The 18,077-nt window shown below is 38.0% G+C and overlaps 1 pseudogene; it reads right to left on the minus strand.

The window, feature by feature from the left end:
- Positions 1-16,952: 16,952 nt before the first annotated feature.
- LOC104109161 (17.3 kDa class II heat shock protein-like) lies at positions 16,953-17,800 on the minus strand (annotated as a pseudogene).
- Between the last annotated feature and the right edge of the window lie 277 nt (positions 17,801-18,077).

An 18,077-nucleotide genomic window follows, 5' to 3' on the forward strand; every position in this document is an offset into this window, starting at 1 on the left:
TCGACTAAGTTCATATGTTGTTATGGGACTTGACGGTATGTTTGGGTGAGGTCCCGGGGGCCTCGGATAAATTTCGGATGGTTAACGGGTTGGATTTTGGACTTGAAACTTTGATAGAATTTTTCTGATGCACCATCTGGTTTCCTTCATCGCGTTAGCGAGTGGAGCCTCGCATTCGCGAAGAAGAACTGAGAGGCTGGCAATATTTTCTCTTCGCATTCGCGAAGAGAAGGACGCATTCGCGAAGGGTGGACAGGGTGTGCATCGCGAACGCGAGAGGTGTTACGCGTTCGCGAAGAAGAGAGGAAACAACTGAGGACCCCAGGCAATTGTTGTACGTGTTCGAGTAGAAGGCATCGAGGCAGAGGCACTTTGTGCTTCGCGAACGCGAGGGGGATGTCGCGTTCGCGAAGGAGGAATTTGGATGGGATCAATTTTGTGCTTCGCGAATGCGAGGCACTCACCGCGTTCGTGAAGAAGAAAAGGCTCGGCAGTGAGTTTAATTTCTTAAAATGGGACTTTATCCCATTTTCTATTTTTGACGGATTGGAGCTCGGGAAGAGGCGATGTTTGGGAGATTTTCAAGAAAAATAAAGGGGTAAGCGTTCTTAACTCATTATTAGTCAAATTACCCGAATCCATAGTTGTTTTGAATATTTAATGTGTAAATTAAGTTGGAAAGATTAGAAAACCCTCTTGGTTTAATTTGAAGATTTGAGGGTCGAGTTGATGTCAGAATTAAGTAAAATTAGTATGGTTAGACTCGTGGTTGAATGTAATTTTGGATTTTGGAACTTTTGTCGGGTTTCGAGACGTGGGTCCCACGGGTAATATTTGGGGTGCAATTTCTGCTTTTTGTAAAAAATATTAGTATTTTGATATGGAATTAATTCCTATAATTGTGTGGACTGAATCAAATTAATAGTGACTAGATTCGAGCTGTTTGGAAGTTGATACGCGTATACTGAAATTTTTGAAGCATTGTTTAGTTTGCCCGACATTGGATTCGTCTTGTTCGAGGTAAGTAACTTTTTTAATCTTGCAGCTGAGGGTATGAACCCTGAATATGCGTATTATGTGAATTATTTGGAGTTGACGTACATGCTAGGTGAGGGGCGTGTGGGTGTGCACCATAAAAATAGTGGCGTAATTATTTTCGTGGAATTTTGTAGTCAAATAATCTTGGCATTTTCTATGCAGTTTTATATGTTGAAGAAATTTAGTTGAGAATCATATTAAAAATCATGTTGAGGCTATGTGCTAGTATTATTGGGATCCACAGAGGTCATATTACTGTGAATTATTTGTTTTAGATTGAAATTTTATACTTAGTCATATTTATTTCATTGCATATCATATCTCAGTCTCTATTGTTATTTATTGGTACATCATATCATCATTTTTGGGTTATTTTCATGACATTGTGAGCCCATGAGAGAGATACTGGAGAGATTGATGACCGAGGGTGGCCGAGAGCCTGACTGTGAGGATATTATTATGTGGATCGGGGCATCCTGTCTGCAGCAGGCCTTATAGGCTTTATATAGCACGTGAGTTGTTTTTACAACACGTGAGTTGTCCGTGCAATTTATAGCGTTTGGGCTGAAGGAGCCCCTCCGGTGTCTGTACAACCCCAGTGAGCGTGGTTGTTATTATTGAGAGATGGAACTTCCCTTGACATGGATCTTGTCCGAAGCATTATATACCTGGAGATGGATCTTCTCCACGGGCTGGATTGGCCCTACTCGGTACTGATTAACTGATGATCAGCTGATGTGTATATTCCAGGATGGATCTTTCCTAGGCCGGATTGGCCATATACAGTACCGAGTGATTGGGCATGATGAGTGGAATGTGTGAGAAAGTGAGATTTAGTACTCTGAGAGTATGAATACATGAGTTCATTTCTCAGACACATTGCATTGACATGAACACATGATATACAAGTATAGAGATGTATTTTTCTCATGTTGTACGGTATCACGTCATTCATGACTTCTTACACATGTTGATATATGGGCATAGTGATGCATTTGTTTTACGCTGGCTATCTCGAAAGAAAATGAGACATCTTAATTATTATTGAAAGGATTTCTGGGAAAATTACTGTTTTCAAACTTACTCATATTTTTGGCAATTTCGGTAAACGATTTGAGTTTTCACTGATGTACTTGAAAGGCAGAACTATTTTCAAAAATGATGATTTTATTGAGCATTTTATCTCTGAGTTACTTCGTGCTTTACTTGTTTTATATTGTTATGAACTATTGTTGGATGGGAGTTGGACTTTGACCTTGGTACAAGCTCGTCACTACTTTCAACCTAAGGTTAGGTTTGTTACTTATTGAGAACATGGGATCGGTTATACTCATACTATACTTCTGCACCTTGCGTGTAGATTTTGGCTACTGATGTTGCTTTGATCGTTTGGAGCTGGATCCGAAGGTGTACCTGCGTTCCGGTTGTAGATGCCTCTTGTTCATGGTAGCCGTAGATTCATAAAACTCTGTTTATATACTTTTCAAACAGATGATGTATTTACTTCATACCAGCTTTGTATACTCTATTCTTAGAAGCTCATGATTTGTACTACCAGTTCTTGGGGAATGTATAAGATTAAGATTTTTTTTTACTTAAATTGCTTTAATAATTGTTATTAGAATTGGTTATTGGTTAATTGGCTTACCTAGCAGGTTGGGTTAGGTGCCATCATGACTAGATGAATTTTGGGTCGTGACAAGGTGGTATCAGAGCTCCAGGTTCATAGGTTCTACAAGTCATGAGCAAGTGTCTAGTAAAGTCTTGCGGATCGGTGTGATGACGTCCATGCTTATTTTCGAGAGGCTACATAGCATTTAGGATATATACTTCCCATCTTTCTTTTCTTATTGTGAGAAATTGATTCAGCTTGAGACATAACTCTTTGAATTCCTTCCACGCATTCGTATGCGCACATGAAAGCTTGGTATCAGCTGTGCATCGCCGACTTGTGATTCTATGAACGAGGTTTTGGAGCAACTACTGATAAGTTAAGTAAAGATTTTGCTAAACTAATGGGGAGTGAATTTGAAATGAGCATGATGGGTAAACTTAATTTCTTTTTAGGCTTACAAATTAAATAAAATTCAAATAGAACTATGATCCATCAGCAGAAGTATGTAAAAGAGTTGCTTAAAAGGTTTAAAATGGAAAATTCCAAAGAAATCAACACTCCTATTCCAACAGCTACAAAGTTGGATACAGATGAACCTGGTTCATCTTTTGATCAGAAGTTGTATAGGGGGATGATTGGCTCATTGTTGTATCTCACTACTAGTAGACCTGACATTGTTTTCAGTGTAGGCCTTTGTGCAAGATTTCAGACAAATCCAAAGGAGTCTCACTTGATGGTTGTCAAGAGAATTTTGAGATATCTGAAAGGCACCACTGATCTTTGTCTTTGGTATCCAAAAGGTAGTAATTTCAATCTTGTGGGATATGTTGATACTAATTATGTAAGTTTTCTTGTGGGTAGAAAGAGCACCTCAGGTATGGCACACTTTCTTGGCTCATGTCTTGTGTCTTGGGCCATCAAAAAGCAAAATTCAGTGGCCTTATCTACTGCTGAAGCTGAGTATGTTGTTGCTCCCTCATGTTGTGCTCAACTATTATGGATTAAACAACAATTGATGGATTTTGGAATCGATGTTGGATGTATCCCTATCTTTTGTGATAACACTAGTGCTATTAGTATGAAAAAGAACCCCGTTCATCATAAAAGAACAAAGCACATAGATGTTAGACATCACTTTTTAAGGGACAATTTTGAGAAGGGATTGATCACTATAGAGGTTTGTGCTACTGATAAACAGATTGCTGACATCTTTATAAAAGCACTAAGTAGAGAGCACTTTGAAAGGAACATGTTAGAATTAGGGATGATTAAGATCACCTAAGTGAACCAGTTCAGATCTTTCTACATGAAAAAAAAAAGAATGAAAAAAAAAATTGGTTAGAAAATATGAAACTTGTGTAAATAACCAGATTAATTGGTTTTGCAGAGAATGCTAAGGGAAGATGTGATGATTATATAGTGTAAACATAGAAGCTTCTGGAAGGAAATGGAAGCAGAAGGTGACATATTCTAGGAGCTTCTGTTCCTTATATTGTCCACATGTTGTACACTTGTGTAGAACTTTATCGATTCTTCGCACGCAAGATATGGTCCCCTATAATTGTTTTGAGGTCTGATGTATCGTCCCCTATAATTGTATGTTAGTAGATATTTGGCAAATATGTTTACCTTTTTACAGATTCCTCTATGCATGACAAAAAAGAAACATATCTTTGACCATACTTTTATTACATCAATTAGTATCATTTGAGTTCCTTCTTTTCTATATCTTTGTATAGGTAAAGAAAGATTTTTATAATCTTCATATTAGAATATATTTATAAGAATAACCTAAAAGTAGAATACTCTGACTCGAATGAACGATATGAAATGTTCTTATTTGATACTTTCGTTGGAGCTTGAATTTCACATATTATATAGTTCAAACCGTAGGTCTTTGGAGGAAACTTAATGTAAAGACCCGACCGGTCGTTTTGAGCATTATAGCCTCGTTCCCCCATTTAATGCTTTGTTTGTGCTTTATAGCTTTTGTATGACTTATCGGGTTAGTTAGCTCGGGTTCGGAGAGAATTCAAAGTGAAATGAGATACTTAATCTCTTAAATGGAAAGCTTAAGTCGGAAAAGTCGACCGGATGTTGATCTATGTGTAAACGACCTCGGATTCGAATTCTGATAATTTCAGAAGCTCCGTATGATGATTTTGGACTTAGGAACGTGTCTGAAAAATTATTTGGAGGTCCGAAGTGGAATTGGGGTTGAAATGGCGAAAGTCAAATTTTTGAAAAGTTTGACCGGGGGGTTGACATTTTGATATTGGGGTTGAAATTCGATTCTGAAAATTTTAATAGGTCCGTTGTGTCATTTATGACTTGTGTGCGAAATTTGAGGCCAATCGGACTTGATTTGATAGGTTCTGGCGTCGTTTGTGGAAACTTAAAATTTAAAGTTCATTATACTTGAATTTGGAGTATGATTCGTGGTTTTAGCGTTATTTGAGGTAATTTGAGGATTCGACTAAGTTCGTATGTTGTTATGGGACTTGATGGTATATTTGGGTGAGGTCCCGGGGGCCTCGGGTAAGTTTCGGATTGTTAACGGGTGGATTTTGGACTTGGAACTCTGCTGGAATTTTTCTGATGCACCATCTGGTTTCCTTCATCGCGTTTGCGAGTGGAGCCTCGCGTTCGCGAAGAAGAACTGAGAGGGTGGCAATATTTTCTCTTCGCATTCGTGAAGAGAAGGACGCATTCGCGAAGGGTGGACAGGGTGTGCATCGCGAACGCGAGAGGTGTTACGCGTTCGCGAAGAAGAGAGGAAACAACTGAGGACCCCAGGCAATTGGTCTATGCGTTCGCGTAGAAGGCATCGAGATAGAGGCACTTTGTGCTTCGCGAACGTGAGGGGGATGTCGCATTCGCGAAAGAGGAATTTGGATGGTATCAATTTTGTGCTTCGCGAACGCGAGGCACTCACCGCGTTCGCGAAGAAGAAAAGCTTGGGCAGTGAGTTTAATTTCTCAAAATGTGACTTCATCCCATTTTTCATTTTTGACGGATTGGAGCTCGGGAAGAGGCGATGTTAGGGAGATTTTCTAGGAAAATAAAGGGGTAAGTGTTCTTAACTCATTATTGGTCAAATTACCCGAATCCATAGTTGTTTTGAACATTTAATGGGTGAATTAAGTTGGAAAGATTAGAAAACCTTCTTGGTTTAATTTGAAGATTTGAGGGTCGAGTTGATGTCAGAATTAAGTAAAATTGGTATGGTTAGACTCGTGGTTGAATGTAACTTTGAATTTTGTAACTTTTATCGGGTTCCGAGACGTGAGTCCCACAAGTAATATTTGGGGTGTAATTTCTGCTTTTTGTGGAAAATATTAGTATTTTGATATGGAATTAATTTCTATAATTGTGTGGACTGAAAAAAATTAATTGTGACTAGATTCGAGCTGTTCGGAAGTTGATACGCGCATAATGGAATTTCTGAAGCATTGTTTAGCTTGCCTGACATTGGATTCGTCTTGTTCGAGATAAGTAACTCTTTTAATCTTGGAGTTGAGGGTATGAACCGTGAATATACGTATTATGTGAATTGTTTGGAGTTGATGCACATGCTAGGTGAAGGGCATGTGGGCGTGCACCATAAAAATACTGACGTAATTATTTCCGTAGAATTTTGTAGTCAAATAATCTTGGCATTTTCTATGCAGTTTTATATGTTGGAGAAATTTAGTTGAGAATCATATTAAAAATCATGTTGAGGCTATGTGCCAGTATTATTGAGACCCACAGAGGTCATATTACTGTGAATTATTTGTTTTAAATTGAAATTTTATACTCAGTCATATTTATTTCATTGCATATCATATCTCAATCTCTATTGTTATTTATTGATACATCATATCATCATTTTTGGGTTAGTTTCATGATATTGTGAGCCCATGAGAGAGATACTGGAGAGATTGATGACCGAGGGTGGCCTAGAGCCTAACTGTGAGGATATTATTATGTGGATCCAGGCTGCCCGCCTGCAGCAGGCCATATTGGCTTTATATATTATTATTATTATTATTATTATTATTATTATTATTATTATTATTATTATTATTATTATTATTATTATTATTATTATTATTATTATTATTATTATTATTATTATTATTATTATTATTATTATTATTATTATTATTATTATTATGTGGATCGGGGCATCCCGTATACAACAGGCCTTATAAGCTTTATATAGCACATGAGTTATTTTTACAACACGTGAGTTGTCCGTGTAATTTATAGCGTTTGGGCTGAAGGAGCCCCTCCGGAGTCTGTACAACCCCAGTGAGTGTGGTTGTTATTATTGAGAGATGGAACTTCCCTGGACATGGATCTTGTCCGAAGCATTATATACCTGGAGATGGATCTTTTCCACGGGCTGGATTGGCCCTACTCGGTGCTGAGTAACTGATGATCAGCTGATGTGTATATTCCGGGATGGATCTTCCCTGGGCAGGATTTGGCCATATACAGTACCGAGTGATTGGGCATAATGAGTGAAATGTGTGAGAAAGTGAGATTTAGTACTCTGAGAGTGTAAATGCATGAGTTCATCTCTCAGTCACATTGCATTGACATGCACACATGACATACAAGCATAGAGATGTATTTTCCTCATGTTGTACGATATCACCTCATTCATGACTTCTCACACATGTTGATATATGGGCATAGTGATGCATTTGTTTTACGCTGGCTATCTCGAAAGAAAATGAGACATCTTATTTATTATTGAAAGACTTTCTGGAAAAATTACTGTTTTCAAACTTACTCATATTTTTGGCAACTTCGGTAAACGATTTGGGTTTTTACTAATGTACTTGAAAGGCAGAACTATTTTCAAAAATTATGATTTTATTGAGCATTTTATCTCTAAGTTACTTCGTGTTTTACTTGTTTTATATTGTTATGAACTATTGTTGGATGGGAGTTGGACTTTGACCTTGGTACAAGCTCGTCACTACTTTTAACCTAAAGTTAGATTTGTTACTTATTGAGTACATGGGGTCGTTACTACTCATACTACACTTCTGCACCTTGCGTGTAGATTTTGGCTACTGATGTTGCTGTGATCGTTTGGAGCTGGATCCGAAGGTGTACCTGCGTTCCGGTTGTAGATGCCTCTTGTTCATGGTAGCCTTAGATTCATAAAACTCTGTTTATATACTTTTCAAACAGATGATGTATTTACTTCATACCAGATTTGTATACTCTATTCCTATAAGCTCATGATTTGTACCACCAGTTCTTGGGGAATGTATAAGATTAAGATTTTTCTTTACTTAAATTACTTTAATAATTGTTATTGGAATTGGTTAGTGATTAATTGGCTTACCTAGCAGGTTGGGTTAGGTGCCATCACGACTAGACGGATTTTGGGTAGTGACAAGGTGGTATCAGAGCTCCAGGTTCATAGGTTCTACAAGTCATGAGCAAGTGTCTAGTAGAGTCTTGCGGATCGGTATGATGACGTTCATACTTATCTTCGAGAGGCTACATGGCATTTAGGATATATACTTTCCATCTTTCTTTCCTTATCGTGCGAAATTGATTCAGCTTGAGACATAACTCTTTGAATTCCTTCCACGCATTCGTATGCGCACATGGGAGCTCAGTATCAGCTGTGCATCACTGGCTTGTGATTCTATGAACGAGGTTCGAGATGTGTATTCTGTGTTTTGGTGATGAGCCAGTCTGGAAGACTTGATGCCATGGTTAGACCGCAGCTTAAGCTCGGTAGATTCAGTTGTAACTTGTATAATTGAACTCATATGTTCGGTAATGTCCCTACTAGTGGAATTTGTGGCTCGATGAGCGGTGGAATGACTATGTGGTGAGTATGTTGTGACCGCGAGATATGTTCAGATTGTTCGAATGTGAAGAGAATGATTTCTTTGAAATGTAAGGAAAGGCCATTGGGTGTTTGATTGTCATTTTGATGTGACGTACAGTCTCGAGTATTAATGTTTTGAAGGATCTTTCACATTGTTGAATTTTGGGACAAATTAAATTCTTATGTCTGGTTAATGAATTTGGACTCAGAAAGATTAGGTGATTTTATAATAATTGTAATTGCGAAAGGGTATAACAAGATACCAATTTAAGGTTAAGCAGGTGGGTTATTCCCTACGGAGTAATCTACGTAGGTATGTTCCTTATAATATGAGTAGAGAGTTTCTTTTCTGCTGATTTGACGTATATGTTGGGACTTGAATTTGAATTTGGTTGAGAAAGTTGACTTGAGTGACAAGAGAATGATTGCGAGTCTAGCGGAAGATTGAGGTATTTTTCTGGTTGGCGTTGTATGAGCTTAAGAAGAATTTTCGTTGTACTGACTACAGTTTATGACAGTAATAGAGTATAGAAATTGTGAGTTATCGAGTGTTTTAATTTATGGCTTTGAGCCAAGTGGGGGAGTCTGCTATGGACAAATCAATTCATGGGTATGTGTCAAATTTTTGTTTTGGTCTGAAGTATACTTGGGAATCAGTGATGACTTGCAGAGGTGGAGTTCGAGAATGACTCGAGTAAGGAAATTTCTGGATACGGGTTATATTGCGCTTTATGAGTATATGAAAGTCATGGGATGAGTGAGTTGTTATTTGTGAATGATGTAGTGCGCACGAAGTATGAATTTGATCGGTGGTCTTAAGGCAGGATTACCTCTTTGAGTGATGCTGTGCTAATGGGGCACGTATTTTTCAGCCCATTAGGCCGGTGTAATTTAGAATTGAACAAAGGGGTAGACTCTCGAGAAAGTTCCAATAGGTTCGAGTTTTATATTTAGCAATTGAGAATTTCTCCGGACTTGTGTATGGATAAAATTTGAGATTTGCATTTGATGGTGCATGGACTTGCGTTAATTCTGTATGACTATGGATTCTACATTTTAGTATAAGGAAGGTAGGAAGAACAATTTCAAATTCACATAAGGTATTTTCAGAGTGAGTGTTACAGTTGTGGCAATATGGAGGTGCTTAAGAAGAATACAATTGCGTATGGGCCGTAGGGCATTGTGGTTCTATGGTAAGGTTTGTGGGGTGAGTTGTGGCTAAAGATCGTGGCGTTTTAGTAAGGAGAAGTATCAATTGGAGGACAAATTCGGAAGGGACTTAGAGAAATAGGACAGCTTGGTAGTAGGTTGGATCAATATGGTAATGAATATGATCAGTTCTTTGGGTGCTTATGATGTGGGGGTTTTCTACAGATGCTTTTTGGCAATACTCTTGGGTTTGGCGACATGCGTGGCTTGGTTGTGTTAAAGAGATTTAAATCTGATGGCTTGATTATGTATTCTATGGATTTGGAGACTAGGAGTTTTTATGAGCAGATTGTTTCATGGTTGTGGACTGTGAGGTCGTGGCCGAAGCTAGCCAGATGATAATATGTATTATGACTCAGTCATTGTGGATTTTCGGAGGGTTATTTATCTATTTGTGGGTGACCAGAGTTGATGTAATGACCCAACTGGTTATTTTATCTTTTAGAACCCCGTTCTCCTAAATAAAACTCCTCGTATGTGCTTTTATAAATTTATGACTTGCGGGGATGGTTAGTTCGGCATTTGGAAGTATTCGGGTTAAAATCAGAACACTTGATTTCTTAAGTTGGCCTTAAAATGCTAAGTTTGACTTCGGTCAACATTTTGAGAAAATGACCTCGGAATAAAATTTTGATAATTCCAACAGCTCCGTATGGTAATTTTGGACTTAGGAGCGTGTTCAAAATTTTATTTGGAAGTCTGTATTTAAATTAGGCTTGAAATGGCTAAAACAGGAATTTAAGTTTAGAAGTTTGACCAGGGAGTTGACTTTTTGATATCGGGGTCGGAACCCAGTTTTGAAATTTTTTACAGCTCCGTTATGTCATTTTATGACTTGTGTGCAAAATTTGAGGTCAATCGGACTTGATTTGATAGGTTCTAGCATTGTTTGTAGAAATTGAAAGTTTCAAAGTTCATTAAGCTTGAATTGAGGTGTGATTTGTGATTTTAGTGTTGTTTGGTGTGATTTGAGCTTTCAAATAAGTTCGTATGATGTTTTAGGACTTGTTGGTGTATTTAGTTGAGGTCCCGAGGGCCTCGGGTGAGTTTTGGATGGTTAACGGATCAAAAGTTGGACTTAAAAAGCTGCTGTAATTTTCTTCTGCTGGAAATGCAGAAATCGAAGCCCAGAAATCGAGCCCAGATATCGAGCCTAGGGTCGACTGCCAGGGACGAGGCTCAGGATCGAAGCCATGATCGAAGGCCCAGCTCGAGGGCCATGATCGAAGGCAAGGCTCGAGGACCAAGATCAAGGCCCAGGATTATACTTGTTAATCGGGTCGGGCTGACCCGTTTACAACCTAGTTCTGCCCGGTTTAGCTCGGTACTATAGCGTAGGGGCGGTCTGGGACGGGTTGGGCGGGGAGCGAGTTTCAAACGAATAGTTTTTTGATACCGGTGCATCGGAACCCGCTAAACCCGTTAACGGATTTTTAACGGGCTACAATCCGGTTCAGCCCATTTTTTAACATTTTTTTTGGACCGTTGCCAATGGTCAAATTCAAATATTGCAAATTATCCTACTAGTGCAAATGGTTTAGTTCATATTGCTGAAATTTCTCTTTTATTACATAATTTGAAGAAGAAAGAAGGATATACTTCTGTTGTTGAATCTATGCTAGATAAGTTTAAAAAATATTTCTACCCAATTCTCCCTATTTACCTAAGTGGTGCTATTTTAAACCCTTCTATCAAAATGGCCACTTGTCGCCAATTAATCACTGCTTTATATTCTTATATGGATATTGGACCAACTGAAACTCTTGATATTGACACTTGTATTTCTGATCTACACAAACATTTAGAAACATTATATAATTATTATGCTAACATTGTTGATGCTTTTTCTGCTGTAGATGCAAATATTCCTTCAAGTTCAGTTTCAACATCTGGGACCAGTGCTTTGGATGATAATGATGGTGTTGAAGATTATTTGATTTGGTCTACACTAGGGGAGCATCAATAAACCAGTAGCATGAATATTGATGAACTTCAATTCTACTTGCAAAAATCACCAGAGCCCCGCACAAAGGAATTTCTACCACTGGGTTGGTGGAGGAGCAACTCAAATCAATTTTCTGTTCTTTCGGCCATGGCTCGAGACGTGCTAAATATGTCGATTTCCACAGTCGCATAAAAAAAGAACCTTACATATTGGTTTATGGTTCTGATTCAACCAATGCCGGAAACCAAGAAATTCATGTGGATGAACTTACAAAAATGATGCAAAGCATGTGATGTACTATTTTTTTTTTTTTTGTATAATTGTTGTAAACTTTTAATTTGCAAGTTCAAAAATAATAAAATCAAAAAATAACTTGCAACTTAATTTGAAGTATTATATATTATTCAATAAAAATATCAAATGAAAGTCTTCGCAGCTTGATCCTTACATATTGCCTATTGATCTTATTAAATAATTTTTTGTAGGCACTTACTTTCAAATTTTAATTTTAAAATTGTAAAATTCTAATTTAAAATTTAAAACTTTAAACTTGAATAAGAAAAACAAAATTTACTTAAAAAAAAAATGCACGGCCCGGTCCAGCCCGCTAAGCCCGAACTCGGACGGACAAAAATAAAAAGCTGAAAATGTACAGCCCGCTAACTCAGCCCGCTAACAACCCGCAACGTTAAACGGACGGGCTGGTTTTTTTTTTGTGTCTAGCCCGTCCCAGCCTGCCCATTAAACACGCATACCCAGGATCGAGGGTTATGACCGAAGCCAGGATCGAGGGTTATGACCAAGGCCAGGATCGAAGGCCCAGGATCGAGGGCTATGACCGAGGCCAGGATCGAGGGTCATAAAGATTGAAGCCATGATCAATACCCAGGATCGATGGCTGCCTCTGCAGTTTATAAAACTAGGGATTTCGTCCCATTTGCCATTTTTGACGAACTTGAGCTTGAGTAGAAGCGATTTTTGGCAGATTTTCAAGGAAAAATATTTGGGTAAGTGATTCTAACTCGGATTTGGTCAATATACACGAATATATCATTGTTTTCACCATTTAATTAGTGTATTGAAATGAAAATTTGGGAAAATTTTAGAAATCTTATAAAAATGAATTTTTAAGATTTCGATATCGATTCAGAGTCGGATTTGAGTAAAACTGGTATGGTTGGACTCGTAATTGAATGAGTTATCAGATTTTATAAGTTTCGACGAATTCCGAGATGTGGACCCCACGGAAAATTTTTGAACTAATTTTGGATTTTATTGAAAAATGTAGTATTTTCTTATGGAATTGATTCTATAATATTTGTTGACTGTATCGCATTAATTATGACTAGATACGAGTCGATCGGAGTCGGAAAGTCGAGAAAAAGGCATACTACTTGGTTAAATTAGAGCAAGTCGAGGTAAATGACTTCCCTGGCCTTGTGTGGGGAAATTTCCCCTAGGATTGGTATTAAGGTGAAAATTAAAATGTGTTGAAAGTCGTGTACACGAGGTGACGAGTGTGTACACGGGCTAAATGTAAAATATTATGTCTTTAAATTGTGTAGATCGTTGTTTCATATTAATTAAATAATTTTACCTTGTTATATTCTTCGTCATTGATTTAAATGTTTATATTTTATATTTGCTTGACCTTTTCCTGCTAATTGTTTTACCTGTTTAGTTGAAACTTGGTTTCTTTTATTCTGTGCATTATTGTAATGTTGATTTTCTTTAAATTAAATATTATTAATATGAATTATTTGGCATTTTAAATTTGGTATTGAAGTAACGTATTAAAATTTTAAAATATTATTTTATTGAGTTATTTATTCCCGAATATTTTTGTGAGATTTTCGTACTTTTTGTGATTGAGCTGTGAGCTCTTTTTTATAGAAAAATATTGTTGTTAATTTATTTTGACAAATTGAAATATTTGGACACTTGAGGTGCAAATTATGATATATGTGATATTGATACACATGCGGTGGTATAAAGTTTGGGTGTTGAAACGCATGCAATGAGATAAGGATGGCTTGATATGCGTGGCTTGTAGGGAAAACCACTAGAAGTTATGCGGTATGATAAGGATGGTTAAATGCGGGATGCTATTTCGGGAATAAAATAAATAGTGAAGGCTCCCGCGGTGATATAAGAAAATGAGATATTGTGAATTTAATTATGATTTGGGACTACGAGGTGGTACCTCGGGAGTGCCCTTGTTGATATTGATTTATGGCTGTAGTTGCCTTTGATTATTGTTGTGATTTTCTTGAAGTTGAAAAGAATTCTGTTTTGTTTCTATGAGGTATAAATAGCCATTATTTGGTGTAATTACATGGTAACAAATTACTTGATTTATTTCTGTTATTATTTTATCTTATTATATTGTTAAACATTTTACCTTGTCGTTATTTATTTTTCAGTAAGGCATGACCTGACCTCGTCACTACTCTACCGAGGTTAGGCTTGACACTTACTGGGTACTATTGTAGTATGCTCATACTACACTTCTGCACATATTTTTGTGCAGATCCAGGTACCTCTTATCAGACCAGGCATCAGTAAACTAGCTGTACGAGGAGACTTCGAGGTATATCTGCCAGCGTCCACAGACTCCGGAGTCCCCTTCTATCTTACTATGTTGTCTTCCTTATTTGCTTTAAACTCTCATGTATAGAGACATAGAAAATAAATTCTTTGAAGCTTGTGACTTATTTCTACCGGATTTTGGGAGTTGTAATTGTTTGAATTGTAGTTTATTTATTTCAGAAATCTATTATTATTCTGCATTGATAGGCTTACCTAGTCTTAAAGACTAGGTGTCATCACGACCTCCTACGGAGGGAATTTGGGGTCGTGACAAGTTGGTATTAGAGCTCTAGGTTCATAGGTGTTATGATGTCACAAGCAGATTTAGTAGAGTCTTGCGGATCGATACGGAGACGTCTTTACTTATCTTCAGGAGACTATGGAACTGTTAGAAAAAATATTCACTTCTTTGATTCCTTATCGTGCACAATTGTTGACTTCAAAGTTCTAAACCATTATATTTCTATTCTCTCACAGATGGTGAGGACACGCACAACTGGGTCCGATGATCAGACAACCGCGCCCCCTGTTGTAGCCGTAAAAGGTCGGGCTCGGGGCAGAAGCCGAGGAAGACCATGTGGTGTAGCCAGAGCACCTACACGAGCTGCTGCACTAGAGCCACCAGTAGCTCCAGTTGGAGAGCAGACACCTGAGACGCCTGTTACTACTCCTGCACTTTAGGAGACTCTTGTCCAGTTTTTGAGCATGCTTGGCACTCTAGCTCAGGCAGGGTTAATTCCCTCGAGGTGGGGAACCGCACCCGACATCCAAGCAACGGCTGCATCGAAAAGAACACTGATAAAGGTTGAAGAAGTAAAACAACAAACAAAAATTTAATAGGGGATCATATTTACGTTTTATATTCCATTTCTCGAGAAATGGCATACTCTCAGCCGGGATCAAGTCCGAGGTCTTCACCCTAACGAACCGGCCCATCCAACCCTGATCTTTATCTTCATCTATACTCGAGGTAAACGGCTTGGTGGCCCGGCATTGAAGCTTTATCAGTCCACCTCAGTAAAGACGAGAGCTATATAATCTTACGAGGTGGTCGAGGGTGGAGGGAAGCCCGTCGATCTTTCTCACAAAGAAACAGAGCAGTATTACAATCCTCCAGAAAGAAGAGTGTATTTGGCCGAGGGTCACTTGGTACTTCTTGCAGAATTCAATGATGACCAGATCGAGGGGACCCAGCGTGAAAGGATAAGTGTAAACACTCAAGTACCCTCCCACGTGAGTAGTGATCGTTTCATCAGGTGCCGGTATCACAACCTCTTTGTTTTCCCAACCACAATCTTTCTTCACCAAATCAAGAAGGCTTTGGGGTATCGAACATATATATCTCTACACCGGCTCACATCGACCAACAACTGATGAGGGTTTCTCGACCTTAAAGTTGTAATCGATAACGCATCCCCCGAGAACGAGTTCTTCAAGGCATGGCTCCACCACCGGTTTCTCACCAGCCGACCGAGATAAGGAAACAACCTCTTTCTGAGGAACAATTTTAGATATCTTGGCCATCTAAATTTTCAAGAACAAAGAAGATGGGAAATTGAAATATTTTGGTGTTTGGTGAAGAACAAGCAAAGAAAATTTTAAACCTGGAAATAGAGAGCTTTGGGGAAGACGAAGAACTGTAAAGATTGGAATGAAAAGAGATTTGAAAGTAAAAGTTTCAAATAAGGAAGGAGAGGGGCTATTTATAGATTTCGCAGTGACGGTTCAAAATTAGCAGTGACCGACCATCGGCTGACGCACATTTAATGCCTTGGTAACTGGACCGACGAGACATTTGTCACATACATCACAACAAGGTTCGACACAGACGTCAGTATGTATCTAGTCAGAGGTTGAAAAATCACATCGCTCCTCGTCACTTTCTTTTCGAGAAACGAGGGGACTATCTGTATACGGTCAAAACCGAGTTTGCCCTTCGTGTAATTAATCATGATTGGAACATGATGGACCGAGAGTCGTCATTATAATATCGAGATGTGATGTGAAACCGGGTTATCGAGCTCAAGATTTAGGGGCCGATCAATACCGAGCTTGAGTCAATATCGAGCTATGATGTAAAGTTGTATTATCGAGCTCAAGATTCAGAGACCGATCAATACCGAGCTCGAGTCAATATCGAGCTCGAGATACAGAGACCGACCAATACCGAGACCAACCAAGATCAAGCCAAGAGACAAAGAGCCGTTATAGCCACACTAGGGAAGAAAATCTCAGCGAGAATCAAGGAAAAGCTAAATAACTAATCTATCATGAGATCTCCACTATGTATTTTTAATTATATCCAAAGTAGTATTTCTCAACTATATTAGGAGTGGTTATCATTAGAAATTATTGAGATTTAATAAATTTTATTCTTTTTTGGGTCGTGGACATTGATTCATCTTGTTAATTTATCAATCATTCTTTAATCAAATTGAGTTTGTATTTATTCTTTTTTTATAGTTAATATTCGATATATTTCTACCTATTTTTTTAATTTGTACCAAATTATATCACATATCCTTAGAACTATATCATTTATCCTTACAACTATGTATAAATTCGATTTTGTAGAATATTGAAGATGCTTTGTCGCTAATGCTCAACAAAGACCTGAGTTTCTTAAATCAATTTACTTTCAAAACCTTGTTATACAAATTTCTCCAACTGTCATCATAAAGGAAAAGAAGATTATTTGATCCTTGTTCAGATAAAAAGAAATTGCACGCACGCTATATATTGAAAATATTGATAGCAATCGATGAAACAATACTGGATATTAGTAGAAGCATTTCACTTGCAGTATACAAGAGATAGCATACCCAAACATTTTGTTCCTTCATACTCCATAAAGCATCTAGAAAATATAAAGAAAACAGAGGAAGAGATAACCACTCCTAGATCTATACCATTTTTATTACTGAGTCATACTATCAAGCATCAAAACAGAGCACTTCCAATTCCCGTGTCCACAAAACAGAGTAATTAATAACTAGTCCAATATCTCATGCAATTTTAACCTCGATAGTTTTGGGTTTCTTAGGCTCAGGTGGAGGCAACTTCTGAACAATCACAGTCAAAACCCCATCTTGACAAACAGCAGAAATTGCATCAGTATTCGCATTCTCCGGCAACGTAAATTTCCTCATGAATTTCCCAATCCTTCTTTCTCTTCTTCCCTCTTCCTTTCTCCACTGATCAGCAGCACATTGTCATCTTCCACCTGCACTTTAATATCTCCAGATTTCAACCCCGGCATGTCCACGATGAACACATAGGAATTTTGGTACTCTTTCACGTCGGCTGGTGTTGCAGCCATTGCCTTAGCGTCACGTACATAGTTCCTTGACGGGGCGTTAATGGACTTGTCGGAATCTTCACCGGCGGCGTCCATGAAGTGCTGGAGAGTGTGGAGAAGTGGTGTGTCGATACCCATTAGCCTGAAATCCATCTTCCTCCTCTTTGATTAACTGAGTGTGTTTCAATTTTGAGATATTATGAGATTTTGGTTTTGGTGTATTTGAGTTGGTTTTTTTCGCTTTGGATTGCAGAGAATGCTAAGGGAAGATGTGATAATTATATAGTGTAAACATAGAAGCTTCTGGAAGGAATGGTTCTACACTTGTCTAGAACTTTATCGATTCTTCCCACGTAAGATATGGTCCCCCATTTTTCTTCTTTTCTTTTGGTGGTCTAAGGTGTGGTCCCCTATAATTGTATGTTAGTAGATATTTGGCAAATATGTTTCCACCTTTTTACAGATTCCTCTATGCATGACAAAAAAGAAACATATCTTTGACCATACTTTTATTACGTCAATTAGTATCATTTGAGTT

Source organism: Nicotiana tomentosiformis, chromosome 8 (assembly GCF_000390325.3).
Source record: "Nicotiana tomentosiformis chromosome 8, ASM39032v3, whole genome shotgun sequence".
In the NCBI taxonomy this organism is placed as follows: Eukaryota; Viridiplantae; Streptophyta; class Magnoliopsida; order Solanales; family Solanaceae; genus Nicotiana; species Nicotiana tomentosiformis.